This window comes from Lissotriton vulgaris, chromosome 5, assembly GCF_964263255.1.
Source record: "Lissotriton vulgaris chromosome 5, aLisVul1.2, whole genome shotgun sequence".
NCBI lineage: Eukaryota > Metazoa > Chordata > Amphibia > Caudata > Salamandridae > Lissotriton > Lissotriton vulgaris.
This window is the reverse complement of record NC_141693.1, coordinates 2,035,367,586-2,035,387,949: the sequence shown is the minus strand read 5'-3', so window position 1 is coordinate 2,035,387,949 and position 20,364 is coordinate 2,035,367,586. Positions and strand designations below refer to the sequence as shown.

Sequence of the window (20,364 nt, the reverse complement as noted above, 5' to 3'; positions counted from 1 at the left end):
CAGTGTGAAACCACATTATAGTCCTCCATTGGCCAGTGGCACGTGAGAGGTCTCCTAAGTTATTCTGTTCCTGTTCAGTTGGTGATGGGTGGTTTGTTGCTGTGGACGGGTAGATGACTGGCTCGTGGGCACGGCCCACATCAGCTTTGCCTTGTTTTATGTCGAGCAGGATAAGGAATGAATGCGTCTGTATAGACTTCAATGACCGGCTGCTGTGGAGTGATATGTTATTCATGTGTGTGATATATTGTATGTGTGTGATATATTGTATGTGTGTGATATATTGTATGTGTGTGATATATTGTATGTGTGTGATATATTGTATGTGTGTGATATATTGTATGAGTGTGATATATTGTATGTGTGTGATATATTGTATGAGTGTGATATATTGTATGTGTGTGATATATTGTATGAGTGTGATATATTGTATGTGTGTGATATATTGTATGTGTGTGATATATTGTATGTGTGTGATATATTGTATGTGTGTGATATATTGTATGTGTGTGATATATTGTATGTGTGTGATATATTGTATGTGTGTGATATATTGTATGAGTGTGATATATTGTATGTGTGTGATATATTGTATGAGTGTGATATATTGTATGAGTGTGATATATTGTATGTGTGTGATATATTGTATGTGTGTGATATATTGTATGAGTGTGATATATTGTATGAGTGTGATATATTGTATGTGTGTGATATATTGTATTGTAGTTGCATTTATATAGAGTTGGAACTCCTGAGGACTCATGGTTGTGCTTTGCAGGCAGCTCACTGCTCCAGATCTCCAAGTTAGTTTGTTTTTTGCCTCATTCTTGGTTATTGGGTTTGGTCTTGTGCCGTTAAGGAACATATGTCCTGCTTTTACTGCAGTTATGATGTGGTCGGTGACATTAATAGGAGTTAAGCGCGGTCTGTAGTTGAAGCGGGGAGCTGTGAATTCAAGCATTGGTTGGCTGTATTAATTGATGAATTACATGTGATGAAGTATTGTTTGGCTGCAGAGGTGTGACTTTTAAAGGAGAGGTTGTGATCTTTGAAACGAGGTGAGGGAAATCTGTAGATATGAAATAATAAGGATCAAGGGAGACATGCACGTGGCTTAAGAGCAGGCGGTGCTGGGAGAGAGGAGGCGGCAGCGGATGGAAAAGGAGGAGAGAATCACTTGAAAGAGAAAGGAGAGTCGATCATTGGAAGCTTGAAGTCTGTCCGTTTCATGCTGGGAGTTTCGGAATATTTGAGCAGCTTATTATGATTGCTTGCAAAACTGCACAAAGAAACATTATCTGCAGGTGTCGCAGTATCATTGTAGCCATGCGAACACAGTGCGCGCACAAACACAGGCATCACCTGAGGGTAAATACCTTTAAAATAAATATAGTTTTATTTTCTCAGCCACACTTCTCTAGTAAGGTGTAGTAAGGTGTAGTAGCGTGTAGTAAGGTGTCGCAGTGTGTACTCTTTGGCCTCGTCCTTGGAGGCTGGGGTGCAGTGTGTGTTTTTGTGAGGTCAGGAGGTTGGAATCCATCCTGTGGTTGTAGGGTGCAGGGGGGGGGGCTCTGTGCACACTCGCGTCCTACTTCGTGGGTGCCTCGTCGACCCCTTCGTAGCGCTGCACACGGCGGTAGGCGCCTATTCGACCCCTTCGTAGCGCTGCACACGGCGGGAGGCGCTAATGGGTCCCAGTCCCAGCTCCGCACTCGCATCAGGAAGTCACTCGGGAAACCTTCCAGGCCGATTTGGTGAAATCATAAATTATGTTATGATTCTAATGAGGCCAAGACGGCCCCGTCCCTGCCAAGGTCGAGTGTTTCAAAGTAGGAGTCCCTTCCACGTGGCGTCCGGTCTACGTGGAGAGGCAACGAGGGTCCCTGTGCGGGGCCACGAGAGGCCACTGCCCCCCCCAGCTCCAGGCTGTCTCTTCTCTTCAGTGAGGCCGGAGGGGCTGGGGAGAGACTGTGAGTCCCTGTGCGGGGCCCACGAGAGGCCACTGCCCCCGCCCCCGCCCCCAGCTCCAGGCTGTCTCTTCTCTTCAGTGAGGCCGGAGGGGCTGGAGAGAGACTGTGAGTCCCTGTGCGGGGCAGAGGCCACTGCCCCCGCCCCCCCCCCCCCCCCCCGCCCCCAGCTCCAGGCTGTCTCTTCTCTTCAGTGAGGCCGGAGGGGCTGGAGAGAGACTGTGAGTCCCTGTGCGGGGCCACGAGAGGCCACTGCCCCCCCCCCGCCCCCCAGCTCCAGGCTGTCTCTTCTCTTCAGTGAGGCCGGTGGGGCTGGGTAGAGTCAGTCGCCTGTGCAGCGGGCAGAGCTGACCGCTTCCAGGCTTCACAGCCTGTGGGTCTCTCTCCTGCGCCAGTAGACGCAACCCCCCCCCCCCCAGCCTCAGGGCACTAGATAGTCACACGGCTGCTGCCGCTCTGGGGGTGCCTGGAGCACGCAGTGTGTGGGCAGCTGAGTCTTCCACAATCCGGGGCAGCGTGTAGGTGTAGGGCACTTGAGGTGCTGCGTGCAGTCTGTTGTGAGCAGGGGTACACTGTGTTGTCTATCGGCATATGTGCTGCGGTTTGTCGTCTTTTGGTGAGTTTGCACAGTTGAGCTGCCCTACAGCATCGCATCTCTGGGCAGCAGTGCGTAATATGACATGTTCACTAGACGTGCGCTGGGGATAGTCCCAGGGCAATTGGAGCACTTTGTGTAGTATTTACGTAGTGCACGTGCAGTGCGTGGTCTTCGTGTAGTGTTTATGTAGTACGAGTGCAGTTTGGGGTTGTTGTGTAGTGTTTACGTAGTACAAGTGCAGTGTGTGGTCTTCGTGTAGTGTTTATGTAGTACGAGTGCAGTTTGGGGTTGTTGTGTAGTGTTTACGTAGTACAAGTGCAGTGTGTGGTCTTCGTGTAGTGTTTACGTAGTGCACGTGCAGTGCGTGGTCTTCGTGTAGTGTTTATGTAGTACGAGTGCAGTGTGTGGTCTTCGTGTAGTGTTTATGTAGTACGAGTGCAGTTTGGGGTTGTTGTGTAGTGTTTACGTAGTACAAGTGCAGTGTGTGGTCTTCGTGTAGTGTTTATGTAGTATGAGATGCATTCACTAACTGTAGCTGTCACCTCTAGATTCTTATTCGCGATGTGGTGCATTCGTAGAGGCATCATAAAGAAAAAAGAGCCATCAATCAAGCAATCATAATACTTGTATAGCGCGCTACTCACCCAGAAGGGTCTCAAGGCGCTTAGGGGAAGGGGGCCGCTACTGCTCGAACAGCCAGGTCTTGAGTTGTCTCCTGAAGGAGAGGTGGTCTTGGGTCAGCCGAAGGTGGATGGGGAGGGAGTTCCATGTCTTGGCCGCCAGGTAGGAGAAGGATCTGCCTCCGGCGGTGGCTCTTCGGATGCGTGGTACGGCAGCGAGGGCGAGGCTAGCGGACCGTAGCTGGCAGGTGGGCGTGTGGAAGGTCAGGCGGTCGTTGAGGTACTTGGGGCCCAGGTTGTGGAGAGACTTGTGTGCATGGGTGAGGAGCCTGAACGTGATCCTCTTGTTGACGGGGAGCCCGTGCAGGTCCCTCAGGTGGCAGGGCCGGACTGGGAACCAGAACCGGCCCTGGCAGAGTGCTCGGCCTGCCCTCTCCCCCCCTCCGGGAGGAGAGGGGAGGGGGGAGAGGTGCGACCGCGCTCTGTGACAGGGCCGGTTTTCGGCCGTTTTTGTTACAGGGCCGTTTTTGCAGCATAACGGCCCTGCAACAAAAACGGCCCCAGGGGCCCAAAACCGGCCCCCAACCATGCGGCCCACCGGGGAATTGCCCGGTGCCCTCAACGGCCAGTCCAGGCCTGTCAGGTGGCCGGAGATATGGCTGCGTCGAGGGATGTCCATGATGAGTCGGGCGGCGGCGTTCTGGATGCGTTGTAGTCTTTTCTGTAGCTTGGCTGTGGTTCCGGCGTAGAGGGTGTTTCCGTAGTCCAGCCGGCTGGTGACGAGGGCCTGGGTGACTGTCTTCCTGGTTTCGATCGGGATCCATCGGAAGATCTTGCGTTGTGGTTCAAAAATAGTCAGGCTGCGCTGTTGGTGTAGTTTGACACATTACCCCTACCTTTATTACGAAGGTCACATGGTTCTTGACCAATTGAAGCAATTCGCCTGAAAGAGGCACAAAAGCACCAGTAAATCTATAACCCTATTCTTTCGCCCCCACCACCACCATGTCCACCACCACCTCGTCCACCACCACCTCGTCCACCATCACCATGTCCACTACCACCACCACCACATCCAACACTACCATGTCCACCACCACCACATCCACCACGTCCACCACCCCCATGTCCACCACCACCACCACCATGCCCATCAACACCACCACCATGACCACCACCAGCATGCCCACCACCACCACAACCACCACCACGTCCACCACCACCATGTCCACCACAATCATTTCCAACACCACCATGTCTACCACAACCACGTCCACCACCACCACCAGCACATCCAACACCACTATCACCACATCCACCGGATCCACCACCACCATGTCCACCTTTATGTCCACCACCACATCCACCACGTCCATCACCAATACATCCACCACCACCACCACATCCACCAGGACCACGTCCACCACCACCACATCCCTCACCACGTCCACCACCACGACCACCACCACCTTGTCCACCCCCATGTCCACCACCATGTCCATCACCACCGCCATGTCCACCACCATCACATACACCACGTCCACCACCCCCACGTCCACCACCACCACCATGCCCACCACAACCACCACCAGCATGTCCCCCTCCACATCCACCACCACATCCACCACCACCATGTCCAGCACCACCATGACCACCACCACGTTAACCACCACCACGTCCACCACCACCATGTCCACCACCACCACATCTGCCACCACCATGTCTACCACCCCCACCAGCACATCCAACACCACTATCACCACATCCACCATGTCAACCACCACCACGTCCACCATCACCACGTCCACCACCACATCCACCACCACCATGTCAACCGCCACCACGTCCAGCCCCACCGCCACCACCATGTCCATCACCACGTCCACCACCACCACATCCACCACCACCACATCCATCACCACCACGTCCACCACCATCACATCTACCACCACCACCACCACGTCCACCACATCCACCACCACTAAGTCCACCACCATCGCATCCACCACCAACGTGTCCACCACAAATACGTCCACCACCACCATACCCACCACCACGTCCGCCACCACCATGTGCACCACCACCATGTCCACCACCAACACCACCACATCCACCACCACCACATCCACTACCACCACCACCACATCCACCACCACCACCATGTCCACCACATCCACCACCACCACCATGTCCACCACCATCGCAACATCCACCACCACCACATCCATCACCACATCCACTACCAACACCTCCATCACCAACATGTCCACCACCACGTCCACCACCACCATGTCCACCACCACCACCACGTCCACTACCACATCCACATTAACCACCATGACCACCACCACCAGCAGCACGTCCACCACCATCACGTCCACCACCACCATGTCCACCATCAGCACATCCTTTACCACCACCACATTCACCACCAATACGTCCACCACCACCATGTCCACCACCACCATGTCCATCCCACCACTACCATATCCAACACCACCATGTCCACCAGCACCACGTCCACCACCAACACTACCACATCCACCACCACATCCACTACCACCACCACCACGTCCACCACCACCACCATGTCCACCACCAAATCCACCATCACCACATCCAACACCACCATGTCCACCACCACCACGTCCACCACCACCGCCACCAAAACCACCATGTCCACCACCACATCCACCATCACCACATCCACCACCACCACCACGTGCACCACCACCACATCCACCACCACCATGTCCACCACCATCGCATCCACCACCGTGTCCACCACAAATACGTCCACCACCACCATACCCACCACCACGTCCACCACCAACACCACGTCCACCACCACCATGTCCACCACCAACACCACCACATCCACCACCACCACATCCACTACCACCACCACCACGTCCACCACCACCACCATGTCCACCTCCACATCCACCACTACCACGTCCACCACCACCATGTCCACCACCAACACCACCACATCCACCACCACCACATCCACTACCACCACCACCACGTCCACCACCACCACCATGTCCACCACCACATCCACCACCACCATCACAACATCCACCACCTCCACGTCCATCACCACATCCACTACCAACACGTCCATCACCAACATGTCCACCACCACGTCCACCACCACCATGTCCACCATCACCACCACGTCCACTACCACATCCACATTAACCACCATGACCACCACCACCAGCAGCACGTCCACCACCATCACGTCCACCACCACCATGTCCACCATCAGCACATCCATTACCACCACCACATTCACCACCAATACGTCCACCACCACCATGTCCACCACCACCATGTCCATCCCACCACTACCATATCCAACACCACCATGTCCACCAGCACCACGTCCACCACCAACACTACCACACCCACCACCACATCCACTACCACCACCACCACGTCCACCACCACCACCATGTCCACCACCAAATCCACCATCACCACATCCAACACCACCATGTCCACCACCACCACGTCCACCACCACCGCCACCAAAACCACCATGTCCACCACCACATCCACCATCACCACATCCACCACCACCACCACGTGCACCACCACCACATCCACCACCACCATGTCCACCACCATCGCATCCACCACCGTGTCCACCACAAATACGTCCACCACCACCATACCCACCACCACGTCCACCACCAACACCACGTCCACCACCACCATGTCCACCACCAACACCACCACATCCACCACCACCACATCCACTACCACCACCACCACGTCCACCACCACCACCATGTCCACCTCCACATCCACCACCACCACGTCCACCACCACCACGTCCACCACCAACACCACCACATCCACCACCACCACATCCACTACCACCACCACCACGTCCACCACCACCACCATGTCCACCACCACATCCACCACCACCATCACAACATCCACCACCTCCACGTCCATCACCACATCCACTACCAACACGTCCATCACCAACATGTCCACCACCACGTCCACCACCACCATGTCCACCATCACCACCACGCCCACTACCACATCCACATTAACCACCATGACCACCACCTCCAGCAGCACGTCCACCACCATCACGTCCACCACCATGTCCACCACCACCATGTCCACCATCAGCACATCCATTACCACCACCACATTCACCACCACCATGTCCACCACCACCATGTCCACCCCACCACTTCCACCACCACTATATCCACCAGCACCATGTCCACCAGCACCATGTCCACCACCACGTCCACCACCACCACGTCCACCACCACCACATCCACCACCACAACATCCACCACCACGTCCACTACCACCACCACATCCACGTTAACAACCATGATCACCATCCATCAAAGCATCCACCACCACCACATCCAGCACCATCACATCCACCACCACCACCACGTCCACCACCACCACATACACCACCACCACCATGTCCACCACCACCATGTCCACCACTACCATGTCCACCACTACCACATACACCACCACCAACACATCCAACACCACCACCATGTCCACCACTACCACGTACACCACGTCCGCCAACACCACATCCGCCACCACCACATCCACCACCACCACATCCAGCACCATGTCCACCACCACCAAGTCCTCCACCACCACCACATCCACCACCACCCCATCCACCACCATGTCCACCACCACCACTGCATTCACCACCACTGTGCCCACCACAAACACGTTCACCACCACCACATCCACCACTAACACCACCACATCCACCACCACCACATCCACCACCACATCAACCACCACCACCACGTCCACCACCACCACGTCTACCACCACGTCCACCACCACGTCTACCACCACCATGTCCACCACCATCACAACGTCCACCCCCACCACATCCATCACCACATCCACCACCAACACGTCCATCACCAACATGTCCACCACCAAATCCACCACCACCACGTCCACCACCATCACATCCACCACCACATCCACGTTAACCACCATGACCACCACCATGTCCACTACTCGCACCACGTCCACCACCACCACAACCACCACCATCACCACATCCACCATCACCACGTCCACCACCACCACCACCACGTCCACTAACATATCCACCACCACGTCCTCCACCACCATGTCCACCACCACCACGTCCACCACCATCACCATGTCCACCACCACCACGACTACCACCACCACCACATCCACCACCACCACGTCCACTAACACGTCCACCACCACCCATGACATGTAAAGTGTCACTGAAGGCAGGGGTAATAGGAGTGTCAACCCCGGCTGTACATGTGACATTTAGGGATGCATTGGGTGCGAGAAGATGGGAATAGGGGCTAGAAGTATTGCACCAGACTCAAGATACATTTTGAAGAGGTGCAATGTCACAGGGGCTCCTGTAAAAGAACATTCAGCATCTCTGCCTCATAGGGGCACTTCTGCACGAGCCAATCACTCAAAACAAGCATTGGCATAGACAATAGGTCTCACCTTTGGGACCTTTTAAGTGTTTAGCCATTCAACACTTAATGTTGTTGCACCAAGGATATTGTGCTGGATAACTAAACGCTTATAATGTCCTAAAGGCGAGACCTATTGGCTATGCCAATGCTTGTTTGAAAGAGTGATCCCCGTGTGTGATCAAAAGCCAATTTTGATTGATTGTCTGCTTTTGTGTACCAAGTGGTTTGCATCCAACTGTGTAGGGTTTAATGACGACATATTATTTGTATGGACTGGAGAAGAAGAGGGGCTTAAGAAATTTCACTGCTGGCTTAATGACAGGTCACCAGACTTCAAATTCAGCGCACACCACAATGCGACTCGTGCCACATTTCTAGATGTCGAAGTTTATTCATTTGAAGGAGTACTAAAAACGACACTTGACACCATACCTACAGATAGGAATAAAGCTTGCACTATGCCAGTCATCATCCTCGCAGTTTAAGAGATAACCTCCCCTACGGCCAATTTTTGAGGATAACAAGAAATTGTACAGAAAAAAACTGATTATCAGTACCATGCATACAACTTGGTACACAAATTAAAGGATCGTGGATACCCCATAAAATTGCTTAAACTGCTAATGAAAAGAGCGGGGTGGACACCACGTGAGGAATTATTAACCAATAAAGAGAAAACAAAATTGGAACAATTAGTCTTTGTGTCAACATTCTTCATAAAATCCAACCAGCTTAAGAAGACCATCAATCAATATTGGTATTTGACCCCTCCATGATTCGCAGAGCAGGCAGGGCCACATCTGTCACTGCTAGGAATCCCCCTAACACTGCCAGAGCAGGCACCTCCACACCGGCCCTGCTCGGCACTCCATGGTTGGCTCATGATTGTCGCCAGCGGTGCTTACTCTGCACATGACAGTGCAAGCACCGTGGCCAGGATTTGCCTTAAATCTGCCTTGATTTTTTAAATTAAAATGTCTCTTAGTAGTGTAATAATATAATTGTGGATAATAACAGTATATGAATGTCTTTCCATTTTTTTAGGGTCCCCCTGGTCCCCACGGAAACCCTGGCCGCCCTGGACCACCTGGTCCTAAGGTAAGCACAATGTTCCTTTTTCCCGCTTCAGCACCAACAGTGAGTGAGGCCGAGAGGAGTGAGTGCAGAGGGAGGGTTTCTGGGTGTGTAAGACTGTGAAGGAACCCAACTTCAGGGACTATGTGGTAGGTACCTGTGCACGGGTTGCAGGGAACAGTGCGTATCTGGGGGTGCTCCTGTGCCCTCTTTCCTCATATATCACAAAGAGAGGGGGGACCTAGGAGTCATTACAGGTCCAGTATCCATGCTCCTAATGCATACATTTTAAACCAACAGGAGGACACTGTTCCTATAGCAGGGTGTAAAAAGTCAACCATGCTTAAGGGTGCATAAAGTCACCCGTGCATTTAACAGGGAAAAGAAAAGTGAACAAAAAAAGGAAGAAGGAAAAATACTTAGGTAAGGGGTACCCACCGGTGAGGGGAAAAGACCCTTTTCGTCCTCTAATGCCCTCAGATACCCCAACGGGTGTCATTCTTCATCATCGGGCAGTTGCTCCTCGTAGGGCCGGCACTGCAATTCCCTACGGACCCCCATAGGGTCACTTCATCGGCCTTTCCAACTGAACAAAAATGCCAGCAACCACAGCAAAGCCTCACTCATCAGGCAGCACAACAACTGACACACCATCAGTGGCAACAACCAGCAAGGCAGCCCTTTTGAGGAAGGTGAAGAGGAAGAGGCCAACCTCCCAGGGGAGAAGGATCAACAAGCAAGCACCACTCATCCCCACCACAAAACACCAGTGGGTGCAGAAGTGGAGGGTTCTTACAGGAGTGGAGGTTAATCGAACCCCGACAACTTGATTTTAAGCATAATAACACATGGCTACTGCATAGAACTCACCAAACCACTGCCACACGTCCCTCCAAGGGTAAAAACCTTAGGGTACAGGAACTCACACAACTATAAAGAGAAGTCAGAGAGCTCCTTCAAAAATGAGTCACAGAAAATCTGCAGAATACTTGGCCTTTGAGTACCTCGGACCCAAACTTTCAGTCAAAAGCTCCTCTGCCTTTGACTTGCAGACCATCTACCACCCTCCTGGTGATCGCGTCCTCTTCACAGAAGAGCTAACTGACATAATTAAACAATTCTCCTTAACGGACACGAAGGACGTATTCTTGGGCGACTTCCATATTCACTGGAACAACCCAGATGACTTGATGTATCAAAAAACACACATCGCTTGATGTGGATATCACAAAAAAGCGCTGGTCTCACTTAAATCAATCACTGATTGACTGGTCTGATCACGTGCTGATGACGGCTGGGGTTCGTCACGGCCCGCCCCTGTTCGTGCTGTTCACAGCACACCAGGGGAATCGCGGCCGCATGGAAGGGTTAACATCAATACAAGTATTTGATCCCAGTCAGCCCTAACTGATACACCCAACCAGAAATATCAAACGAGACCCATTAATTGAACTGGAAGCCAGGATTAGTGCCCAACTACAGCGCCACCCTCCCAACCACACTGTTGATGACCTCATGACACACTTTAACAAAGCCATGACAGAGGTGTGGCTCCACTCAAACAAAAAGGATTGAGGTTTATCAAATCAAACTCTTGGTTCAATGCTTATCGATGAGAGATGACAACTCAGACTTGCGGAAAGGACATGGAGGCAGAACCCCTCGACAATGCACCTAGCTCTCCTTAGAACTGCACAACTGTCATTCAAGAAGCGCATTTTTAGAGAAAAAGACTCTTTTTTCTGCAACCAACTTGACCATCTCAAAAAAAGACAGAGGGAACCCTTTAACATTGTTAACCAGTTTGTTGGGTGCGTCGGCTAACTGCCGTCATGATCAATACCTCCGTAATGCTGCGCACGTCCGTTGGCCGACACTGCCCCGCCCGCGCACGGAAATGTTCGCACCGCGGCGGATTCAACACCGCGCCTAGGGGGTTAAAAGTCAATACTCCCTCACATCCCCTCGTGAATTAACAGCCACCAATGAATGTTGCAGAGAAATTGCCAGCTTCTTCACTGATAAAGTCACAAAAATTGATCAATCCTTCACCCAAGTCACATGTCTGCCTTCCCTCCTAACATGCTCCAATAGGCTTACTAACGACGAAATGGACCTAAATTATACTAAGGACAACCATGATCTCACCCAATTGAAAAACGATGCCAGTAGGTCCGACTTCAAACTCATGACAGAAAAAGAAGTCTTCAATATAACTGTGAACTTGAAGCTGACTTCCCACACTACGGATCTCCTCCCGTCCACAATAATACAAAACCTTAACCATATCATTGCCCCGTTCTAGATAGAAATCATCAACTCATCCCTCACCTCAGGCTCCGTACCCAACTCCCTCCAACTAGGACAAATCAATCTCTCCCATAATGAAAAAGACAGGGGCTGACCCTAATGAGCTCAACAACCTCAGACCTATCTCCAACCTCCCATTCGTAGCCAAAACCAACAAGAAGTGCATTCTTGAATACCTTACCCAACATATAGAAGATTACAACCTCCACGAGAGCTTCAAATCAGGATTCCGACGAGGCTGCAGGACAGAAGCAACCTTGCTCAATATCATCCTTAGAACCTGAGACGAGGGAGAAGCATGCTTATTCATCCTGCCTGACCTATCAGCGGCTTTCAAAACTGTCCATCACTCAGCGCTACTTGAGACACTCAAGATACGCTCTGGTGTTCATGGCACTGTACTTGAATGGTTCACATCTTTCCTTCAGCACCGTTCACAACAAATTAAAATCAACTCCTGGCTCTCCAAACCCACACATGTTACTCTTCGTGCACCCAAGGCTCAACTCGCTCCCCCTCCCTCTTCAACCTCTTCATGGAACCCCTTACAACCATCCCGAAGGAAGCAGGGGGCAAGTCCCACCTCTACGCTGATCACATGCAACTCTACTACAAAATCAAAGCCCCCAGTGACATCCTACACCTCAACGCCACACTAACCAAAACTCAAACTTGGTTTAGTTCGAGCCACTTAAAGGTGAATCCAAACAAATCAGAATGAATACTGTTTGCCCCCAAAAGTAACCCCATCCAATCCAAGAGTGGCTCGAAAACTTGAATGCCCTAATATTCTCCCTCGCTCTGTCCAACTCAGTAAAGTCCTTCGGCATCACCCTCGACAAGAACTTGACAATGAAGGATCACATCACAGGTTCAGCCAAAGGAGCTCTATTCTCACTGAAGCACCTCAAGAACATTCATCCTTTCATTCCCCCCCCCCCCCAGGCGACTTCAGGACAGTCTCTCTATTTCTCTCTAAAATTGTCAATATAAACGCCATATTTACAGGCATGCCGAACACTCACCCTGCCCCCGTAAAAACACTTCTGACCATGGCGGCCCAACTCATAACTGGTGTTAAATGATTAGAACACATCACCCCAGTCCGTTAACTGGCTGCCCACTGAAGGGGGTGTATCTACAAGACCGCCTGCTTCACACACAAAGCCCTTCACACACAATCCCTGAACCATCTAGGCAACAAACGTACGACAGCGGGAAGAACCAGACCTCTGAGAAACTCCAACTCACTCCTTGTTCCTCTGAAACTCAAAAGGGAACCGCCCAGGCTCGCTCCTTCTCTGGAAATGCACCCAGGATACGGAACACTCTCCGTAGAGAGCTCGTTGCAACCCCTCATTCTCCTGCTTCAAAAGAGACCTGAAACTCTTTCTCTTCGAACAAATACCGTACCACTCACGCCAACCAAACTATGCTCCAATAGCTCACTCTCACTAAGACTGACTGTGTGTGACAGCGGGTTTTTGTCTGCTTTCAGTTGCTTAATAAGTCAAACACTCCTCTAATTTAGGATTTCCTAAACGAACCCCCACACTGTAATCACACCTCTCCTGCAACTGACTATCTCCCCCTCTATTTCAGGCTGGATCTAGAATGTGTGTGTGGAGCGTCATACGCAGACCTACGACAGTCAATGTCTCTCTTATGCATCCTTTGTAATGAAACGCTATGCTGTTTCTTTCATGTAAAGTGCTCTGATGCCTTCGGGTCTAGCTGGCGCTATTAACCGCATGCGCGCTAGCGGAATTCCTCTCCTGCTCTGAGATTTTTAAAAACGCATGTTACGTGACGAGCTGGGCTCGTCATCAGCGTGCGAGGAGGCTACGCCATGACGAGCCCAGCTCGTCATCAGCGTGGAAGGGGTTAAAACATATAAGTAAGTAAATAAAGCCAGACAATAATGGATAATACTCATTCTCGTAGCTCTGCGGTGGGCCAGACAGACACGGTATTCAGACCTGCTGGCGGTGTCCAGAGTACAGATGATGGCAATCAAGGCAACACAGCGCCTGCTAACCATGAAAACAAGCATTTGCAATGCAATAGGTCTCACATTTGCCCGAATTTGAGCTATTGGCATTGTAAATGGCAATGTATTTTATTTATGTGTTTTGAAAACCTGAAAGCAGTGTGTAAACGCGCACTTTGTACTTATAGCAATTGCTTACGAGAAGCAAGGCTGGCAGCAAAAGAGGTGCAGTTACTGCCAGAAATGACTATGCACCGCTTGCAGGTTTTTCAAAACACATACAAAAAAAGGCATTGTTATTTACAATGCCAAAAAAAGTCTCCTAAATACGAGACCTATTGCATTGCAAATACTCCAAGGTCCTTGTGCTGACTTTAAAATGTACACAAAATCCCATAACATGGCCCTGAAAAAAAAGTCATTCCTTTTTTTAATGTTTTTATTTGTTTTATTGGGGTGTCAGAACACAAAAAGAAAAACAAGCATAATTCATAAACAACAGACAAAAAAAAATGTGGCTGATACCCCAAATGTTTTTTTTACAATATTTTCTCCTCCCCCCTCCCACCCAGGTGGATCAATCTTCAAACAGAGCCAAAATCCAAGCACCTAAGTGAAAGGAATTACAAAAAGAAGAAAGAAAATAAATAAATATGTACATAGATATATCGCAACAACAAAAATATTTCATACCAAACTTTTAAGCCAATTAGTCAGAGGCAGCCAGAGCTTCTCTCCTCTCTCTCTAGCCCGTCTTCCCTTCCTCCTCACCACTGCAATCTCCCAATTATTTATAGATAGAAATGTATTAAGCCAAACATGTTCTGTCGGTGGAACTGCATCAAGCCATGCTGTGGCCAAGCATAAACGATAAACAGCCATAGCAATAAACAGCAATTTTCTATGATTTTCATCCATCGCTTGATTAGAAATTCCCAACATTATTTCCAGTGGGTAAGTGTCACAATGTGACCTAGTATAGCCCCCAGCCTTTGTTCAATTTTGGGTAATATTTGGAAGAGTCCCGGACAGGTAGCGAACATGTGCGTGCCATCGACGGCCACCACCCCACAACGAGGGCAGTGTATCCCGGTAGTACCCCCCCATCTATGTATACGAGCTGGAGTCACGTACAGATTACACCAGGTCTTGAAACACTGTACTTGCAAATTTGCAGATATACATGAAGATTGACTGAAGAGCAGAGAATCCTCACAATCCCCCTGCCCAGCCTGTAGCACTGTTTGCCATCTATTGAAATGCTTAGTAAGACCATAGCTTATTAAATTCAAGGAGGACGGCTCTAAAATAATAAAGTATCTTGGGCAAAAAAATCATTTTAATAACATTGCTTCGACCCATAAGCGTCAGGTAAAGATTGCCCATCCTCTTGGTATCAGATTTCATTTTGACTAATAGGGGCGCAAGATTTAAATCTACTATAGCAGTTGGGGTAGCACTGTGCACAGACAAAATATCGACTCCAAAATATCGACTGGACATAATATCGAGTTTTAAATATAGACTGGACAAAATATCGACTGGACATAATATCGACTACATAAATATCGTTTTTCAGGTAAGTGAAGTAATATCGACTGTATAAAATATAGATAGCAAAAATATCGAATTTTTAATAATATATAATATTTTATAGTGTATTTTTATGTAATAATATGTGTGAAAAGTGTGTATTAATGTTATAAAATATTTTATTAAATGAATTTTGTTTTTATAATAATTGCGTAATGTAATTCTGTAGCGGGTTGTGGGTTTATAGGGGAATAGGGTGGGAAGTAATTTAATAATAATTAATTAATTAATATATGTTTGTAAATATTTTTAATTAATAATTAATTGATAATTAATTAATAATAATTAGTTAATTAATTAATATAATTTTGGACATATTTTGTATTAGTAATTAATTGGTAATTAATTAATTGTAATTAGTTAATTACATTAATTAGAGTACATTTTAATATATATAATTTTGTGTTATTGTTAAGTAATTAATTGGGAAAAAATAATATTAATTATTAAAATAATTACAGCTAATGTGCTAATATATTTACTTTATTGTTAATTAATAATTATTTGGTAATTAAATAATATTGATAAATTTTGGGTAAAGGAGTATTTTTAGGGTTCAGGGTCAGTTTTCAGTTTTAGGGTAAAGGGGTATTTTTAGGGTTCAGGGTCAGTTTTTAGTTTTTGGGTAAAGGGGCATTTTTAGGGTTCAGGGTCAGTTTTCAGTTTTTGGGTAAAGGGGTATTTTTAGGGTTCAGGGTCAGTTTTCAGTTTTTGGGTAAAGGGGCATTTTTAGGGTTCAGGGTCAGTTTTCAGTTTCTGGGTAAAGGGGCATTTTTAGGGTTCAGGGTCAGTTTTCAGTTTTAGGGTAAAGGGGTATTTTTAGGGTTCAGGGTCAGATTTTGGGTTTTTGGGTAAAGGTGTATTTTTAGGGTTCAGGGTCAGTTTTAAATTTTTGGGTAAAGGGGTATTTTTAGGGTTCAGTGTCAGTTTTGGGTTTTTGGGTAAAGGGGTATATTTTAGGGTTCAGGGTCAGTTTTCAGTTTTTAAACGATATTTTTGCTAATCGATAATGTGACCGTCGTAATATAATAGTATCTTATTTAATTATATTATGTTACTATATATATATGTTTTAACAAATAAGATTGTAAAAAAATATTTTTATTATTTTCATTTATTATTTAATTATTATAATTTAATTTAAGTATTTTTAAGTATATTTTAGTAATTAAAATTTAATATTAATTTAATTTAACACTGTTTTTAATAAAGTCGATATTTTTTACATCTATGTTATTGTAAACGATATTTTGTACTCGATATTTTTGTACTTACCTGTTTGTAGATACAAACTCGATATTTTGACTGTCGATATTTTGTCCACGATATTTTGGCAAGTCGATATTTTGTCCCTCGATATTATTTCAGTGATCCGGGTAGCACTTATCTCAACCCCTAAATACCTTGCATTTGCTACAATCCGTTGATCAACGAGGTCCACTTTTTCATTAATGACTATTTGGGTTTTGCTTTCGTTCATATGATAGCCGGAGACTTTACCAAATCGAGATGTTAACACACCTAACTCCTCCAGAGTCTGCTGTGGAGCCGACGTGACTGTCGCTAAATCGTCAGCATAGCCTAGAATTTTTACCTCTCCTCCACGGGCAGAAACTGGGAAAATTACCTGGCTCTCTTGTATTAGTCTAATTAGCAGATCAATATAGATTGCAAATAACAAGGGCGAGCAGGGGCACCCTTGTCTAGTGCCCCGCCCTCTATTGATCTCTCCCTAGTGTGCTCTCATCAGTGCTAGCTTGGCAATTGGATCTTGATACATACTTTCAATGGCCCGAATAAAGCCTTCCCCAATTCCATAATGCTTCATAACCGCCCATAAAAAGGGCCAGAAGACCCTGTCAAAAGCCTTTTCGGCGTCCAATAAAATTAAAGCCATAGGGTCTCCTGTCACCTTGGTGTAATCAATTAGAGTTATTACTCTGTGAATATGATCTATGGTTTCCCGGCCCGGAACAAAACCGTGTTGACTGTGGGACACCATTTTTTTTATTACAGTCGCCAATATATTCGCCAAAATCTTTGAGTAAATTTTAACGTAGTTGTTAATCAAAGTGATGGCCGATAGGCCCCTAAGTCTGTGGCCGCCTTCCCTTTTTTTAAGAATATAACAATTTTAGCAAACCTCCACGTGTCCGGCGGAGGCTCCCCCCTGAATCAAGCTAAATAGCTAAAACATAATTGGGGCAAGCTGACCTTGAATTTTTTATTTAATTCACCTGGAAGAAAATCAGGCCCTGCAGCTTTGCCAGATGGGACCGCCTCTAGTACATTGCTGACCTCCCCTAAAGTAATCGGAGCTTCCAACATTTCCCTATCTGCCAGGGGCAGTGATTCTATTTTAACCCTATCCAGAAATCCCACTATTTCATCCTGAAATGCTAGAATATTTCTCCTGTCCTCTGAGTACAGCCTCTGATAAAAATGTTCGAAGGCAGCAAGGATAGCGTCCGGGTCATTCACAAAACCAAAGTCTGGGTCATTAACTCCCGTAATCCGAGCCTGGACATCTTTTTCTCTTATTCGGACAGCTAACGTATGCCCTTCCTTTTCATTGCTTTCGTAAATTTTCGTACGCCAGGCAAGATACCTGGCTGCAGTTTTGGCTGATGAGATCTCCGTTATAGCAGCTCTAGTAGTTAAAATCTTTGTTTGTGCCGCCTTGATATCCCTTCTTTCGGAAATTACTTGAACCAAGTTTAGCTCAGCTTTGATCAGTTCTGCATAGAGATTATTTATCTTCTTTTTCTCTAGCTTCTGACCCCAGCTCCACTCTAACTCCAGCTTTTAGCGTATCCCACACATTCTGCAGACTAGTACTACCCCGATTCTCTTTCACACATCTTGTGATCCAAACTCCCATATGTTCTACATATTCGTTGCCATTCAGCAAAGCCCTATTAAATGTCCAGATAGAAGTATACTTTGGGCACTTGATACACACTTCCAGGACCAGAGGATTATGGTCTGACATAACCTTGGGATATTTCTCAATTTTACAGCCCGACACCAAACTACGAGAGATAAAAAAATAATCCAATCTTGAATGTGATTGGTGTGGGGCTGAATAATACGTAAACCCATCTTCCCAACTTTTAATTGCTGCTCAGGCATCCACTAGCCCTTGAAGTTCTTTCAGCTGACATAGAGACCTATACACTTTCGGTTTACGCCCTTGATAAGCCAGTTCGGGTTGATTCGATACTGCACAGCCCATATTTATGTTAAAGTCTCCACAGATTATGAGTTGCAACGGCCACCCCACCAATTCCGTTTTCAACCAGTCATACAGCTCTGAAGCATCTAACACCGGGCCCTAGACTGAACATAAAGTAAACATGTTATTATTGATGACACACTGAGTTATGGCCCATCTGCCATACTTATCTGAGATTGAGCGTGAAAAATTTGCCAAACTACGGCGGGCAAATATGGCCACCCCCCTGATCTTAACCGCCTGCTTAGAACATATGATCAGCTGAAAGCCATCTAATTCCATAATTTTGCTTCTGCTGGCTTCAATGTGGGTCTCCTGGAGACAGATAATATCTGCCCTAAGAATTCAAACATCTTCTTTGATCCTGCCCCGCTTCGCTGGGTCATTCAATCCACATATATTAATAGTCGCTATCCTGACTCCCCCCATTGGTTATATAAACTATACCAATAATAGACAGAGTGGAAAGAAAGACAATAAAGATATATCCCCCGAGCTGCCCCTTTCATTTCTGATTCCCTTCCCCCCTTAACAAGGATCCACCCACCCCCACCCCGGGCCCTCCCACCCATCACTTCGGCAAAAAAGGTCTCCAGACCGACCCTTGTGATGCCTCCCACGTTGGTGTGCCCCTGTGGCTCCCTGACCAATATAAAAGAGAGCAGGTGGCTTGGCCCCCCTTCACCCAGAGCCCTTGGCCTTGCCCAATATCCCATATCCCATTGTCCCATAAAACCCAGGCCCCTATAAACCACAACGCGAGTGAAGGAAATACAACCAACAACAAGGCCAATAGCTAAACAAAATATCAAATGACGAAAGAGAAGGGAGGGGACGGGACAGACACCTAGAGCCAATGGCCTTTTGTTCCCCCTGTTCTCCTATCCTCCCTATACACCTCCCCCCACCTTCCTGATGTCCAGTTTTTATACAGACTTATCTGTTCACCCAATATCTCCTTTAAATAATCCCCTGCTTGAATCTCAGAGGTGAACACCCTTAACCGATCCTGATAAATCACTTTCAAACGAGCAGGGTTCATCAAATAGACTTCGCAGCCAAGTTTTTGAAAAGGAGAGATCATCAGCTGCAGGCGCCACCTTCTCTCCACAGTAGTATGGCAGAAGACCGGTCGCACAAAGAACGTCTGTCCTTCCGCTGACTTCTTGGCATCGGGTCGAGCCTTTTCGAATGCTGCTTGCCTCAAAACAAAGTTCCCCAAAAATATAAGGATAGCTCGTGGCCTTTGGTCCTGCCCGGGATTTTTCTTAACCATTAGGGGGAACCGGTGGACGCACTGGATCTCAGCTTCCCAGTTCCAGAATGAAAGTTCTGGAAAGGCAGACTTAAAAAGCTTAATCACAAAGCCGCGTATGTCCCCCCTTCCACTTTTTCTGCGATGCCCAGCAGGCGCAAGTTATTTAGTCGCTGTCGGTTTTCCGACTCCACGAGCTTCCATAAGATGTCCACCATTCT

At 47.9% G+C, this 20,364-nt stretch overlaps 1 protein-coding gene across 1 annotated transcript in view; it reads left to right on the top strand.

Moving 5' to 3' along the window:
* Positions 1 to 9,734: 9,734 nt before the first annotated feature.
* Positions 9,735 to 20,364, top strand: part of COL27A1 (collagen type XXVII alpha 1 chain) — a 1,047,548-nt gene continuing 1,036,918 nt past the window's right edge. Inside the window, exon 1 of the mRNA XM_086924958.1 lies at positions 9,735 to 9,784. The gene's annotated coding sequence lies outside the window, so the exon portion shown is untranslated. The remainder of the gene's footprint in view (positions 9,785 to 20,364) is intronic.